Source organism: Sciurus vulgaris (assembly GCF_902686455.1).
Source record: "Sciurus vulgaris genome assembly, chromosome: 2".
NCBI lineage: Eukaryota > Metazoa > Chordata > Mammalia > Rodentia > Sciuridae > Sciurus > Sciurus vulgaris.
The window spans coordinates 44153638-44170012 of NC_136462.1; the positions used below are offsets into that span (position 1 = coordinate 44153638).

Below are 16375 nucleotides of genomic sequence, written 5' to 3' on the forward strand. Positions count from 1 at the left end.
AAGAAAAAGTATAACAAGGGGGGAAATCACTTGGTTTTCTCCAGAATGATAAAGCAAACCAATGACCAGTAAAGAACAGAGGAGGAAAAATATAAATGAATCTTACGTTGTAAGAATGCTATGGACTGAATGTGTGGCCCCCTACTAAAATTCATATGTTGAAGACCACATCCCCATTGTTATCATATTTGGAGGAGGGCTTGGGGAGGCAATTTGATCACGAAGATGGCGGTCTCATGAATGACATTAGTGCCCTTATAAGAAGAGAAACAAGCCAGGCAAGGTGGCACATGCCTGTAATCCCAGCTGCTCCGGAGGCTGAGGCAGGAGGATCAGAGTTCAAAGCCAGCCTCAGCAAAAGTGAGGTACTAAGCAACTCAGTGAGACCCTGTCTCTAAATAAAATACAAAATAGGGCTGGGGATGTGGCTCAGTGGTTGAACTTGGCCCCGGGGTTCAATCCCTGGTACCCCTCCCCTCCAAAAGAGAGAGACAGAGAGATTATATGTCTCTCTATCTACTACATGAGAATAGAATGAGAAGACAGTTCTCACCAGACACCAGAACTGCCAGCTTCCTCATCTTGAAATTACCAACCTCCAAAAATGTGGAAATTACTGCTAAGCCACTTTGTCTTTGATCATTTTTATAGCAGCCTGAAGTGCCTAAGAGACTACGCTACATAATTCAACCCACTTCTTAACAGGCTCTTAAAGTCTAGAACTGTAAAACAAATGCTGTTCTGCCTATCCCACAACTGCGCCAAAATCTGGCCTCAGCATACACAGTGGAGACATCTACAACCAGACTTCTAGGCCGTGATGAGAGTGGGCATCGCCTTCGGGTTTAAATAGAACATCTTTTCTATGATAACTCAATGACAACAATTAGGTCTGCGGAAGGTAATCAACCAGATTTGCTTCAGACGGGCACCAAACCTCCACCAGGCCTTGGTATGACCAAGTGATTCAAGACCAGCAATACTCCAGAACAGGCCCCCGGCTACATAAGTCCCATATACACATGTCCGTGTACACACCAGGGATGCTTCCACTAGTTAAGGTTTGCTCTGAAGTTTATAAGCCACAGCAAATAGGAATGCTACACTTTTCCTTTCTTTGGTCTTGGTAGAACATATATTCAGATTATAGTACTAAGTATGCACATCTGTGAAAAAGAAAAATAACACAGTGGACCAAAAAATGAGCATGGAATCCACTTTATCAGCATTTTTAAACATAGCTCTTAAAATAATATCTAAAAATAGGCTTTCCATGCCAAAGTGGAGACAGATGTGCTTTCATATAATATCCTGATGTTTGTCTATTTCCTGATGACCCTTAGACTTCTAGGGTGGGCTTCTATTTTCTCTTTTGAAATAGATGTTGATAAATGCCTATCCCAAAACCAAAAATCCTGTTCTATGGGGAAATCAGTTTTTTTCTTCCTTTACTCCAATTTATATTAGCCAGATTCCATTCTTTGTCAGTAGTGGTAACTGTAGAACATACTCAGAAAATAAAGTAGAAATACTATGATATTTCAGGAAAGAGGATTTAATTTCAAGCACTTACATGACAGCAACTTAAACTTAGTGCCACGAGGCAACTCAAGAGTGTTATTTTTCCCTTCCCAAAATTGGATATTCAATAAATGCAATTTTATGTAGCCCTGCATGTATAATAACTGTACTCACTAAGTACTGCTTAGCAAAAAGTCTATTAAAGCATTAATCAATAAGAATGGCTTGAAGCTAGTATATAACAGCTTCAGCATAAGCATTGTTAGCCGCGGCAGGACCCTCAAATTGCAGTTCATCTCTAAATTACCATTTCGCAAATGCTTGAAAACACTTTGCCTTTCTTCAATAGGCAATCACTTTCCTTTGGAATCTGGTTTATAGTCTTGTTAACAGGCTTTTATTTTCCCCCAGACAACTTTTGCTAAAAAAAGCCAACTCCATGACCCCCGTACAAATATCACAAATTCTAATTACTCAACTACAAATCAAAGCAATTTTGCTATAATGTCTTTACGATGCCTTCTTAGAAAATCATTAATAAATCAAATCCTTTTGGAAAAAACGCAAGAAGCTTGTTAAAAGAAACCTTTGATCAATCCAAGAATTTTTGACAACAGATAATTTTATTCTGATGGACTGATTTTCTAAATTCAGATCTTTAGGAATGGATTTTTTTAAAAGGGGACATCTATAATGTTGGCTCATCAGGATAGCATACGTATCCTTGTTTCCTTTTAAAGCAAGCTTTAGGAATAGCAAAGAAAAAATTTTGAAAACTCCTAATATTAGAGCCTTACAAAAAGGACAACCACAAGTAAAATCGTTTTTTAAATTATAGTTTTGAAAAAAATAAAGAAACTTGTTTTCCTATACACTGTTAAACTGTGATTACAGAAACAGAAACTATAGCTTGTCATTCCTCAAAGTTAATTTTATTGCTATTTTTTTAAATGACTAAATCAAGAGTACCATAAATTCTAGCCCTTTATTTAACCAGTTTTTGCATCTGTTAAAAATGGAAAATGAATGTAGAAGCCACAAGAGAATAAAATTCCTGCTGAAGGGGTTATGTTCAGAAGAAATGAACATCTTGCAGGTAAAAACGAATTCAAGGATTCCTCAAAAAAGCTGAACATGGAATGATCCAATCATTCTACTTCCCAGTGTATGTCCAAAAAAATTGAAAGCAAGGACTAGGAACAAATATTTGTATATCATTGTTCATAGCAGTGTTATTCAAAATAGTCAAAAAATAGAAACAACCCAGAAGCCCATTAACAAGTGAGTGAATAAAGAAAATGTGATATATATATATATATTTTTTTTTTCTGATATTATTTTGTTGAACAGGTTGTTCATGCCTTTGGTTTGTATCTCTGTGCCTTCCTCAATCCAATTGTGTGTGTGTGTGTGTGTGTGTGTGTGTGTGTGTGTGTGTATGTGTATATGTATATATGTATATATATATATATATATATATATATATAAATATAAAATGTTGTATTATTTAGCCTTAAAGAGGAAGGAAATTCTGAAGCAACTTACCACCAGGGTAAACTTTGAAGATAACATGCTAAGTGAAACAAGCTAGACACAGGACAATCGTATGATTCCCCTTATATGAGGCATCTAAAGCAGTCAGATTCCTAGAGATGAGAAGTAGGATGATGGGTTTAGGGAGCTGGGAAGAAGAGGGAAATGAGGAGGTACTGCTTACTGAGCAGAGTTTCAGTTCCGTAAGATGAAAGTTGTTCTGCAAGCAGATGGTAGTGATGGCTACACAGTAATGTGAATCTACTTAAAGTCACTAACAGTACATTTAAAAGTGATTAAAATGGTAAACTTTATCCTGTATATTTTACCAATTTGTTTAAAAAAAATTTTTTTTACATTATTACTATTGCATTATAGTAACTTTTAAATTAGAGCTAGATATAAAGGAAACCCAAATTTCCCCCAAAAAGGGTACTGAGTGTTCTCTGCCAGCCCTCAACAGACTCTCCTGAAGTCCAAGACACTAGCACTGTCTTGTGAAACTGGAGTAGACCACCCTGGAAAGAGGCTCATGTTGTATTTTATCTTGCTCTCTTTATTTCCAGATCTTTCCATAAATGACTACTTCTGGGTAGCATTTAAAGAAACTTCATATATTACCTGTTGTTTTTTGTTAACTATTATTCTTGAAACAAAGGAAGAAAAAGGGGAAGTTTAGAAAAATCAAAAACTGAACATTTCTGCTCAAAGGCAAAGTTTGAGTCAGATAAAGTATTCGGCATAGTGTCAGGAAGGGAATAAGCATGTATGTACAATGTTAGATATGTACAGTTTTTTATTTCTTCTTTTTAGATATACATGCCAGCAGAGTATACATACACGGAGTATGTCTTATTCTAATTAGGATTCCATTCTAGATCATGTACACTTTCAATTTCAAAACCTGACATATAGTAAATCCTACATAAGAACATAGCCCTGATCAAGAAAGTTAAATTCTGTGAAAATGAAAAATGTCAGGTCATTTTATTCTCATATACAAGAGATGTGAGGGATTAATTAAGCTAAATATGGAGATGTAATTGAGAATGTCGCCAATCATCTCAGAGTAAACATTAAAAGGTTTCCTCATAAATATAATGTCAATTGATCAATATTTGAACTTCAAAGTAATAGAAAAGAAGCTTTGCAATGGCACAGTGCATAGATAGCAGAGCACGTAGGATTTAATATCAACACAATATACTGTGATTTTACAAAGTGGCTAGAGATTATTTGGATAAATTCTGAAAAAAAAATCTATAGTCAAAAAAAAAAAAATATGTAGTTGGAAACAGGAAAAGGAAATTGCCGTACATGCTGGTTTAAAACCCCCAGGAGTAGAGGAAAATGAGACTGACTAGATGATGGTTATGTCCCACGATATTGTATGAATGAACACATTAAACTATTCACAACCCATCACTTGGCACCAAAAATTTCAAATTATGTGAACTGCAATTTTGAGCCAGGGAGCACAAAAATAAGCCCAAATAAAATCTGTATAGTGATTACATTAATTCTCACATCAATAGGGCCACTCCAGGCAAATCCTAGCTTCGGTAAGCATATCAGAAAATAGAAATTACAGAGAATATACACAACATAAATAAGTACAGGTGTGAAAAAAAATGACTTTTAAAAAAAGTTTATGGACGAGTTTCAGTAATTTTTAAAATCTGTCTTTAAAAATAGCATTCAAGAACATTAATTTCAAGTATATTGCAGTTAGGAAAAATTCTTACAATAACAAAACAATAACAAAAAATTTTCAGTTCCAAAATCATTGGACATTACTTGAAAGAAACAGCTATTTCTCTACAAACATCAAATTTTAAAGAATTATCTAGTTTTTTATTTGGTATGGAAAAGTATGAATATCTATAACTTAAAAATTGTTTATTAAAGGAAGCGATGTGGCTCACATTTTTTAAAGCATATGAAAAAACGAAACCACAACCTTCAAAATTTCACCCCAAATTCACCCAAATTCTTAATTTAAAGCAATTATTTGAGGCAAAAGTAATTTAAAAATCCCTAGCAATAGCAAAGCAATATCAGGCATTTATTTAAACAAGTTATTCCAGATAGAATAACATAGCTGCTTTTGGCAAAATTATAAAAATTTGTGAGGAAATACACAGAATTATGTGAAGGAGGGCATTAATAAGGCATCTGATATAGCATTTAATAAAATGTTATCTTAAGCAATTTAAATTAGTTTGGAAATAAGAATCATCAAATAAATTAAAAATTGGCTAAACTATTTTAAACAAAGGAAATTGATAAATGGCCTAGTATTGAATTGAGACAAGATATTTGGCAGAAGGTCTTTCTCTCTGGTCCCAATAAAAATTTTATTAATGACTTGGAATAGAAAGCAAGCATTAGGTTATTGATATTAGTAGAAGTTCTGTTTTGAATAGGCAAAGATTGTGCTCCAATACACAAAGATCTGGAAATTATAAGCAAGAGTCAGCTTTAAAAAATGCAAACTACCCCATCGCATGAGAAAAATAATTTGAAACTAATTTAATTCCATGAGAAACTATGGCAATTGGAAATGCTAAGGAATAATATAAGGAATAACAGAATATTAAGTAACCTCTTAAAGAATGACAGAAAAGAAAAGAAAGTCAAAGCCCCCAGTGCCATTTCCATTTCCTGCCCATGGCAATGTGCCATAAGCCGATGTGTACGATTAGATAAGGTGAGATTGACAGGCCTCTCCTCAATACGCAGCCTGACCACCTCCACCTCAAACAGCAGGAACAAAACTGATAAAACACACAGCAGAGCCCCACGGTTGCTGAACTTTGCCTTACACCAGCATCTGGGTTTTTCTGCTTTAATTGGGGTTGGGTAGAAACAGAAACTAAGCCTATTGCTACTGACAAGAATCCAAGTGAGATGGCTTTGATGCAGAAGCAGACTGGGAGTCAGCAAACCTGCTACTGAGCAGCTTCCCTTTCCCCTTCATGTAACAAAGAGGTTGAACTACACCATCCCTAACACAGTTCCAGCTCTAAGTCTACATGCAGTTTCTTGGTCCTTAGAAAAGGAGCTACATTCAGAACAAAGAGATTGTGGTAAATTTGTGGAATATATTACTCTTTGGTACAAGAGGCTGAATATATAAGGAGATCAAGGGAAAAAATGTTTTTAATTGTTTGGGTTCTTATGAATAATTAACATGTACTGAATGTTTCCTCTACTAAGCAATGCTTGGAAGAATGCTTCTGCGTAGGTCTGATCATTATTTCCCCTTTACAGGCGATCACAATGATTCTCAGAGAGCTAAAACACTTGCCCAAGGGGCACCACTAGTGAGTGGTAACATTCCCAAAGTCTTCACCAGTCCTTGCCTACTGAGAAAGGACAATGGCATTCAATAATATTTGTAGAATAAATGAAATGACATCTGGCGCACACCATCCTTTGGGAACCAACACGATGAGAGATGTGGCACAACGTCCACTGAGCAGGGTTCAGAGCCAGGCACTGTACTAGGCACTTTACAAACAGCCCATTTTAGCTCCACAAAAATACCCTGAGGTAGGTGATGTTGGCCTCCTTTGACAGGTGAACAAACAGAAGCCAGTCTCTCACTATCTCTACCTGGACCGTGAATCCCAGAAATGTGGCATTTGGAACTGGGCCTGGGGCAGAAGGAAGAGGAAACCAACCAGGAAATACCCTGTAAGGACGTGCTGTAGTAACACGGTCTACTCTACGTTGCAGGGTCTGTGGTAGATTTGAGTCACTTTTCATGTGACAGTCTTCAACTTCCTACATCGTCCTGTTAGCACCCCAATCTCCCTTTTTGGAAGAGGCTCATTTTGTATGGTCTTGGAAAGAAGGAAAAGAGCTGCCCGTTACACCATGGAGGCCAAAGGGGCCAGGTCCTCCCCCTCCTTCAGTCCCATACAGCTTCTGGGGGGAGGGAGGCAGGCCCCTGAGCTAGACTCAACCAAGTGAGCTTTCTCTCCCAGAACCCTGCATCCTGAGCACGGGAGGAGAGGATGGGGCCGGGAGGTCACACTGCTCACTGCTGTGCAGATGGTGTGCAGAGCAGCCTGTCCCTGCTGCGGGACCTGGAGGTTGCAGTTCTGTAACCGAGTCTTGAGGAGACTGGCCGCTTTGTATTATCAAAGCTTATTCTTCGGCCTTTGACTGAAGCACAGCCTTAGGCTGTGAGGCCAAGCTATCCTTGTAACAAATTCCCCTTCATTTAAAATAAAAAGAGCCCATGTCTGTGACTTGAAACCAAGAAGCCTAAAAGGTACAGGTTGTGGGTAGAAAAGTAAAGACAGGTATTCACAGAAGACTTAAAATCCATTCTTGTCAAAATATTTTCTCAAATGACAGCTTCTGCCCTCTACCCTCCCAGCCACCAAAGCATCACGCCCGATCACTGGTTAAATGTTAATAGCAATTCACATCCTCATCCCCAAATTTTCAAAACCCTCCTCTCAGCTCCACTGGCTTCTAAGACACAAATATTCAAAGACATGGTACACCCATCAAGTTCGGCAATGTGTGCTGCTTGTCAATTGACATCTGACCTCCCAAAATGAAATTTTTCAGGTGACAAGATAATAAATGATTGCCATACTGTTTTTGATACTGCATGTGCCAATACAAAAGATAATGTCTTAAAATGTTCTCCATAACTGCCCTGCATGAAAAATGGTTGCACACCACTGAGTCATGACATTAGGTTGTCCCTCCTTTTCTATTCTTTTTCCACATACAGATACACACACACACACACACACACACACACACACACACACACACAAACTACATACTTTGCCTTCTTTTCACTCAGTCTGACAGCCAAAGTCGCTGCTCTATGCTAATAGTAAATGCTTCTTTGAACAGAAAAAGTCCTTTCAAGGACTTACACACCCTGAAATTATATTATCTATGTATGAGAAGGAAACCAGTCTCACACTATTCTGAATTTTTCTTCCCATAAGTCTCCAGCTATAAGAAACTGGGTAAGAAGTTCTGAAACGAAGACTTGATTGAGATGACTTTGAGGCAGGTCATGGAGAGGGCTGAGAGAAGTCTGAGGGGCATCCCAGGCAACTGCTGGAGAAGGGGTCAGGAGGGGAACCCAAGCCACACAACGTGGCAGACACCTGCTGTGGCTGTCCAGAGGTAGGGTGGTAATGCTTACCTGCTCATAGCTGAGAAAGGAAACAAAGGTGAAATGAAGAGTCCCCAGGTCCAATTCAGGAAAGAAGTAATCCACAGAAGAATGTTCCATGTTCCATGAAAGTATGTGGGACAAGAAATACAACACAACATCTTTCCAAAAGTCTTATTTCTAAGAATGTTGCTGGAGCATGAGCCCATACTAGTTATAACTGGATTGTCTATGATTTTCCATGGATTCTAATATATGCCAACAGAAAAATGATTATATAAGCAGAATGGAATAGCATTTTATTCTACAATAAACTAGCCCACTGGAATTTGAAAAAAGAAAGAAAGAAAAGAAACATTGCTTAATTGCCTGATGGCACTAAGCATATGTCTGCCCTAATTTTAACTGGCTATAAGCCAGGATCATTGCACACACCACCTCACTGCCATTCATTCTCATTGCTCTTGTTACTCAGTAGATTAGACAAAAGGAAATGGAGGGAAAGGAGGGGAATAGGAAAAGGAAAGACAGTAGAATGAATCCAAAATAATTTCCCTATGTACATATATGAATACACCATAGTGAATCCCCCCATCGTGTACCTCCGTGAGAATGGGTCCCTAATTAGGATAAGATATAGTCCATGTTCTTATAATTATATCAAAATGAATTCTACTGTCATGTATAACTAAAAAGAACCAAATAAAATAAATAAATAAATAAATATTGCCTTGTAGGCCCATTGAAAATCTAGTATTTTCAAAGTCAATAGATTTTCCTGATCTTTGAAAACCCAGGAAAATTGAGCTCTAGTCTCTAGATTCTACAACTAAGATAGTCCAGTTCCTACCCCTGAGATTTCTAAAAAAAAAAAAACAAAAACAAACAAACGAAAAAAGCCCTGAAGAGTCATACTCCTGTGGTGACCTTCTGGCCTCCCTCTGAAAGGCTGGCTGTGTCTGTTCTACTCCATGGATCAGGCCTTTCTTCAGGACTCATCTGCATTTTGTTGTTGTTGTTGTTGTTTACTGAGAACATGAAAGGAAGATGGGGGGGGCATTGACATCTCAGAAATGCAAATGGAAAAACTGGAATTAACTTGTTAAGTGAGCTTCAGCCTCTCCACCTCCAGAGTACCACAAAACCAGCCTGCTGGCCTCCATCATGGTCTCTCTTTCTCATCCCTATCTGAAGCCATTGCCCTCTTGGTTTTATGCAGAGCTTTCTTGCCTTCCTTGATGAAGCACTGATAACAACCTGCTCCCTTGTTTTTGGATCTTATCTTCAATTCATAATTTTCATTATTAATACTATGGTAACTTTTCCCAACAAGGTAACCCTGCAAAGAAGAGTTCTGGTGTCCTCATTATAAGAATAAAATTTTGTTTCCCTTATTTGAGGAAATAAATGAGGATAGAAAATATAAGAGCATCCCATATTTGCAGAGGATACATTTCAAGATTCCCTGTGATGCTTGAAAAACAGATAGTACCAAACCCTATATAGACTTTTTTTCTATACATACATAATTATGATAAAATTTAACTTATAAATTAAGCACTGTAGGAGAATAGCAATAATAATAAAATAGAACAATTATAATGAAATAAATGTTGCAACTTTACTACTCTTGAATTTTTAAAATAAAGGTTACTTGAGCACAATTGCTGTGATACCACAACTGACAATCATGATGGCTATTAAATAATTAACAGGAGGATAGCACATATGGTGAGGACACAGTGAACAAAGGGATGTTTCACATCCAAGCAGGACAAAGCAGGATGGCACTGGATGGCACAAGGCTTCATCATACTACTCAGAATTACTGAACAATTTATAACTTATGTTTATTTCTGGAAATTTTCATTTTCCATGTTCAAACCATGATTGTCTGGGGGTAACTAAAACCTCAGAAGGCAAAACCACAGATAATGGAGAACTACTTTATTAGAAAAGGGAGCAGAGCTAATTGTAAGGACTTAGGGGACTTCTGCTTGCCATCTCTGAGTAAAACTGAAGTACGGTCTAGACTCTTAAAGGGTCTGATCCACCAGGACTTGAAATGATTTTTTTTTTATTGACACAACATTTGTATATATTTATAAGGTACAATGTAATATTTTAATTTATATATATATATATAGAGAGAGAGAGAGAGAGAGAGAGAGAGCGCAAAGATCAACTCAGAGTAATTAAACTTTTATCACTTCTTTATGGTGAGTGCATTCAAAATCCTCTCTTCTAAATATTTTGAAAGACAAAATGTATTATTGTTCATTATATTTACCCAGCTGTGCAATGGAATACCAGAACTTATTTTTCCTATTTAATGGTAATATTGACCAACCTTTCTCCACAACTCATTTTTTTTCCTCTACCCAACTCTCCTTAGTCTTTGGTACTAACTATTCTACTCTCAACTTTTATGAGACCAACTCATTCTACATGACTAATATCATGTGGTGTCCATCTTTCTGCACCTGACTTATTTCATAATGTCCAATCAACTGGGACCTGAAACGATTTTTAAATGAGACTCACACCCTCAAGTTTTTCCCTAGCCCCAGTTACCCATCTGAGACCAAAACATTTTGCTCAGCGGCCTGGCCATGGATGCTGGGGTTTTCTTGTTGTTTTGTTTTGTTTTCGTAAGAGGCCGGACCCCAGATCTATTTGTCCACTACTATGAAAGTAACATAGCTTGGTACCTCCAGATATTCAAACCCACCACTGTGCTTGTCACTGTGAAACATAATTTTGAAAAGCACCAGGCATTATGGAAAGGGTTTATTAGGAACCACAAGGTGGTAAGTATCTGTTGAAAATGAAGAGAGAAAGAGAGACTACCTCAACAGCAGATAATGTCCTCAAAACAATAGCATCCAGCCTTTGAATAGCAGTGCACTGACTTCTCATTTCAATTTGATGTGTGCAGAATTCTTTCTTTTCCAATGCCAAATCCTGAATGAAACATGCAATAAAAATCACTGCCTGAAACATGGTGATAGCATTTAATCCTTTGGCAACACATTAGAAAGGCTTTCGGCTATAACCCAGGACTGCCACACTGCCGCTTTGCTCGTGAAATTATTTATTCATGCCTTGGTTTATAAAGTCCTTTTTTATAAGCTTTCTATCAGCTAATAATAGGCTGGAACACTTATGTTCTCAGCCTGACAGATTCCACATTTATGAGCCTGGAAGTCCAATGCCTGGCACAGAGTGGCTGCCTGAAGGGAGTCACACCGTCTGGCTGGGCAGTTTCAGCATCAGGAAGCAGCAGGGACCACAGTTGGGGCACCACTGTGACCAGAGGGATGACATGTGAGGAAGGTGAAATGGAGCACTAGGCAGCTTCTGGCAACTGTGTCCAGAATTCCCAGGTGGAGTTTGCAGAAAGGGAGAAGAGGACTCATGGGACATGGGATAAATATCTCCGTCAACAAAATATCTGTGATCATTCATTAGTGACAATGTGTGCCACTGCCAGTCTGGCTTCCCTTTTGTGAATATACAAAGGGTGGGGAGAAGCTATGGTTTGCTGAGTAAATCAAAAGTAGCAGCAGATTACCAAGGAAAAAATTATACTTAAGAGACCAGAATGATTCGAACGATTTTTAATATATATTATTTACATGCAATTTATCTTTCAGGAAAGGCAAAGCTACAGAGGGTAGAAGCTTATTATAAACCATTCTCATTCAATCTCTAAAGCAGGACTGCTGGTTTACAACACTTGATTACGTTAACCCTTCCCTGACCTTTCTGGCTTGGTCGATTCCTCCTGTTAAGATTTCTCATGGTCCCATGCAATCTCTTTCTCAGGACTCGTCACAGTTAAATTTCTCCTTTGTGTGTGTATATGTGATTCCACAAGAACTCCACCAGGATTGTGCAGTTTTCTTCTATTTAATGAGTACCTACAAAGAGCCTAGCGCTTTCTCCTGAAAAAGTACCATTAAGCATCTTTTTAAATATTTCAGTTCAGACTTTCCACTAGATTATTGATGATCTTAGATAAACAGAGAGGTCACAAATCACCAAAAGAGTTTACAAAAGTAAAATTATCATTCTGGTAAAACGTTGGCAGTCCTGAATAATGTTCAGATTGCTTAGCTTTTATTAATGTTAAAATAATAAAAATATGGTACAGCTCAAAATTCCCTTTTGATATGATTATATAAATGCAAATACCCTAAAGTATTACCCAGTGGGGTAAGTTCCTACCAGGATTACACCAGCCTTAAACTCCTTGATGTTTATTGCCAGAGAAAATAGGTTGCTTTTCTCTTTATTAATCTTTCTGAGCAAATAGATTACCTTTCCGCCATCCAGCACCACCGTTGTCTGTGGTACTCTTGCCCCTGTCCCCTGGCCTTTCTGACCTTTTATCATTCCAGGCCTGAGACTCAGCATTAGCTCTTGCTGTGCCCCCTTGCAGAGCTATTTCTTCTCCTCTTTCCGTAGAGTCCTTTACTGATCACTCTAATGAAGCCTGTTCCCACTTTCTCTCCAGCACTGTACCCTGTTTTATTTGTTTTCTGACACTTACCCTGATGTAAATTTGTGTTACTTGTCAGCTCGTCTGTAGGCTTATCTATTCAAGGTGAGGCTGAGCAAGGGACTACATCTATCTTTTTATGCATGTAGACTAATGCCTAGCATGGTGCTCCATATACAGTAGGGACTTCATAAGTGTTTACCAGATTAATTAATCAGTAGAAAAATAGCAGAAGGAGTAAGGAAATCTTCTTTGCTATATGATATCAAAAGAGTTTGATAGCATATGCTTGAATGGGGTGAGATAATAGTGAATTAAGCTCACTATTCAAATGTCTAATATCAGCTGAGTTGCCCAGCTGTCTAGGAATGTAATCACCTAGGTGAGCATTGACAGTGTACTTCAGGATGTACATGCATTTCTCTATTTGGTTCCCACAACTATCCCTTAATACAGCAGGACAACGACAGAAGTATCACTTGTATTCTTCTAGATGAAGAAGCTGAGTTAAAGAGGTTCATTATTTTCCCAAGTTACACATGTAATAGGCAAGACCAGATCTCCTGCCCTGTCTTCTGTCACTTTCCTGATTACACAAGCCAGTGTTTGACTGTTTTATTTTCAAACAAGTCATTCATTATTTATTTACTCTTTCCATAAGCCTAAATTGAGTATCTGCAATTTTAAAGTTCTCCCTTAGACACTGTTCAGCACACAACGACGTGAAGCAACGATTTTTCTCTTTGGAAGATCAAAACACACAAATGACTCATCCACCCGAATATATTTGAGTGAAAGGACTAATGAGAAGGGAATGTATTATATAGGTAGGAAAAACGGGCTTGTATAATAGTGGGATGGGCCTCCTGGAAAAATGACATGGTATCTCTCCCTGGAAAGATGAATAAAACCAATAAGATTTCGATAGAAGAAAAGGAGAGAGCATTCTAAGAAAAGAGAACAAAATGAACTAAGGAAACATGATGTGTTATCAGAAATTGAAGAAAGTGTTTGAATGGAGGGGAAACGTTGGAAATAAGACTGGAATTAACATTTAACGACAATTGCTATTTGGTGCTTTTAACATATCAGAATGGTTTCTTTTGACCCTTGTAAAATGCTAAGGTAGTTGCCATAGAAATGCAGCAGTCATAAGGGAAGATGGACACCCCAGTTTGTAGCAGAGCCAAGAAAATCCTATCCTGGTGCTCCAAGGTTCAAATTTTGCAAATGAGGAGAGATCTGTGGTCAATTTTATTATTGTTAAAAGTTTGAAATTCTTAATTAAATGTATGAAATATCTACGGTGTAGAATATATTCCCTGAAGGCAGAAAGTCATAAAATTATTTAAATCTGCTTGGGGATAAAAAGTGATAAAAGGAATTATCTCCATGATTGTTATTTAGTGATCAACACTCCGTGTCTATACATCTAAATAGATCTATAGAGATTCTGACACATTAATAAATAGTGATGAAATAATGGTAAGAAATATCTGAAAAACAACAGCAATGATTGTTTAGCTTCTTCAGTTCCTACTATGTGCCAGTTGCCTTAACTGCATTATTTCAATCCTCACTGTGCACACTAAATAACATTATCTCATTTTACAGATGAAAAATTAAGGCTATAGGGATTGAGAAATTTAACAAAATCACTCTGACAGTAAATGAAAAAATAAGCATGGACGCATATTTGACCCAGTTTGTTCTTTTCTGTTTACTATGCTGCCTGTATAATGCTGTGAAGTGCCTCTTAGCCTTGGTAAGGCTTTCTTTCTTTTTGTCTAGAATAATGACTCATTAATATTATGACATACAGAAAAAGCTCAAATAGTATTGCATTTACTAGATGGAATTTAAAAGAGCTAACAAAGGAATTAAATAAAAGAATACTGTGCAAGATAAAGCTTGTGTAAGTAACAAAACAAAGACAAAAATAATTCTTAGCTGATGGGCCATCTGATAGTCATTTATACCTGGCACTGGTATAAACAAAAGAGAAAATGGATCCCTGATTGTATTATGGTTAAGATATTTGTATACTCCTATTATCATTTCTATAAAAGCAACATAGTCTTGGTTGGACCGAACCAAAATGAATAAGTCATTCAATATTCATCATTTAGTGGAGGCAAGAGATCTTAATGGATATAAAAACATTATCAAAGACCAAAATAGCAAGTCTGAAAAAATGTGAGAAGAAACATAATGCTTCTTCTTGAAGATTCTTTACAATAGAGAATCAAGACTTTGCAATCTTCACTTCATTGCAATTAGCTTTAGGTCATCTTTACAACTTAAAATGAATATTTTGTAAGAGGCATAATTTATTTCAATAAAGCCTCTTTCATTTACCATGTAATTTGGGTACAAACTGGGCAGGACCTCCCTGGGAGATAGTGTGGTCTGGCAGTTAAGACAGACTTGAGCTCCCAATCCCTTCCCACCATTTACTAGTTGTTTTAGATTGCAGACATTAGTTAACTTTCTAAGCCATAGTTTATTCATCTGTGTGGAAATGATAATAATACAATCTACCCCCATGGAGCTGCTGTGAGGATTAGGGAAGAGAATACATTTGAAGCTCTTATTTCAGCACCTAGCCAGAATAAGTCTTCAATACACATTAGCGGTTACATGTTTTATTATGGAAAAGTGGAATAATATAGCAGAAAGCATATGAGATTTGGATTTAGACAGACCTTGGAGAGGATGTACAAGGCCCCATTCGGTTGCTTACTAATTAAGCAAATTCTAAACTATCTTACAGGAGGGGAAATCTTGGAGAAATTGGATTCTTCCCCTCACCTGCCAATATTGGGGATCAAACTCAGGGCCCCATGCATCCTAGGCAAGTGCATTATGCCTGAGCCACATCTCCAGCCCTGAGGTTGGATTCTTTATTGGAGAGAGTTAGAAGGGTAAAACCAGGATGAATCCTGGGGGAGTAGACTGTCTTCCAGGAAGACCATAATAATATGTAAGTTGTCATAATAAATATTGAACTGTAGCAAAGATATTCAATTTCTAAACAGAAATAAAATGCTCTCCCCAAAGTGACACAGACCAGAAAGCTGGATAATATATGTCATGAGAATCACGTCCAGTTGTATAAGTTGCTGATATACCATGACATGCTCCATAATCTTAATCAGCTTAGAAAGAATGCACATCAAGAATTATAAAGGATCTGAGATTTTTTACCCTTCTTGCAAGCTGACAAGTCAGCTGTTCCGCTGTGCTCAGCTCCCTTTCTCTTTCAACCTGCTTCCTCAGCTTTCCACATCTATTCAAAAAAATCAAAAGACTAGCCTATTCCAGATGCTGGTGGAAGATTCGTGACTCCTGGGCCAAAGATAAAGGACAGTCTATTACTCACATGAATAGCAGTAGCCAGTATATCAGTGTTCATTTGTGCCAGTTCTTCAAACTTCAATCCCCAATACTGAGGTCACTGGAAGAGGGAAAGATAGATAACTATAAGCATAGAGGGTCACATTCCAGGACAGGAATCCAGTCCTTAGCACCCCAACCTGTATCATGGAGAGAGCAGACATGCCTACCCTTTCTCCAAAGTAAGGCACTGTCTTTATTCTACTGGACAGTAAACACGACTACCTTTCCCTCAAGAGGGAGATGACATCTGCCAGGCTAACCAC

The 16375-nt window shown here is 37.6% G+C and overlaps 1 long non-coding RNA gene across 1 annotated transcript in view; it reads right to left on the reverse strand.

Annotated features, from left to right (window-relative positions):
• The window catches only part of LOC306653062, an 81574-nt gene extending 65401 nt beyond the window's left edge, over positions 1-16173 (reverse strand). The window contains exon 1 of the long non-coding RNA XR_013761628.1: positions 16096-16173. This is a non-coding gene — a long non-coding RNA (uncharacterized lncRNA). The remainder of the gene's footprint in view (positions 1-16095) is intronic.
• Positions 16174-16375: the final 202 nt, after the last annotated feature.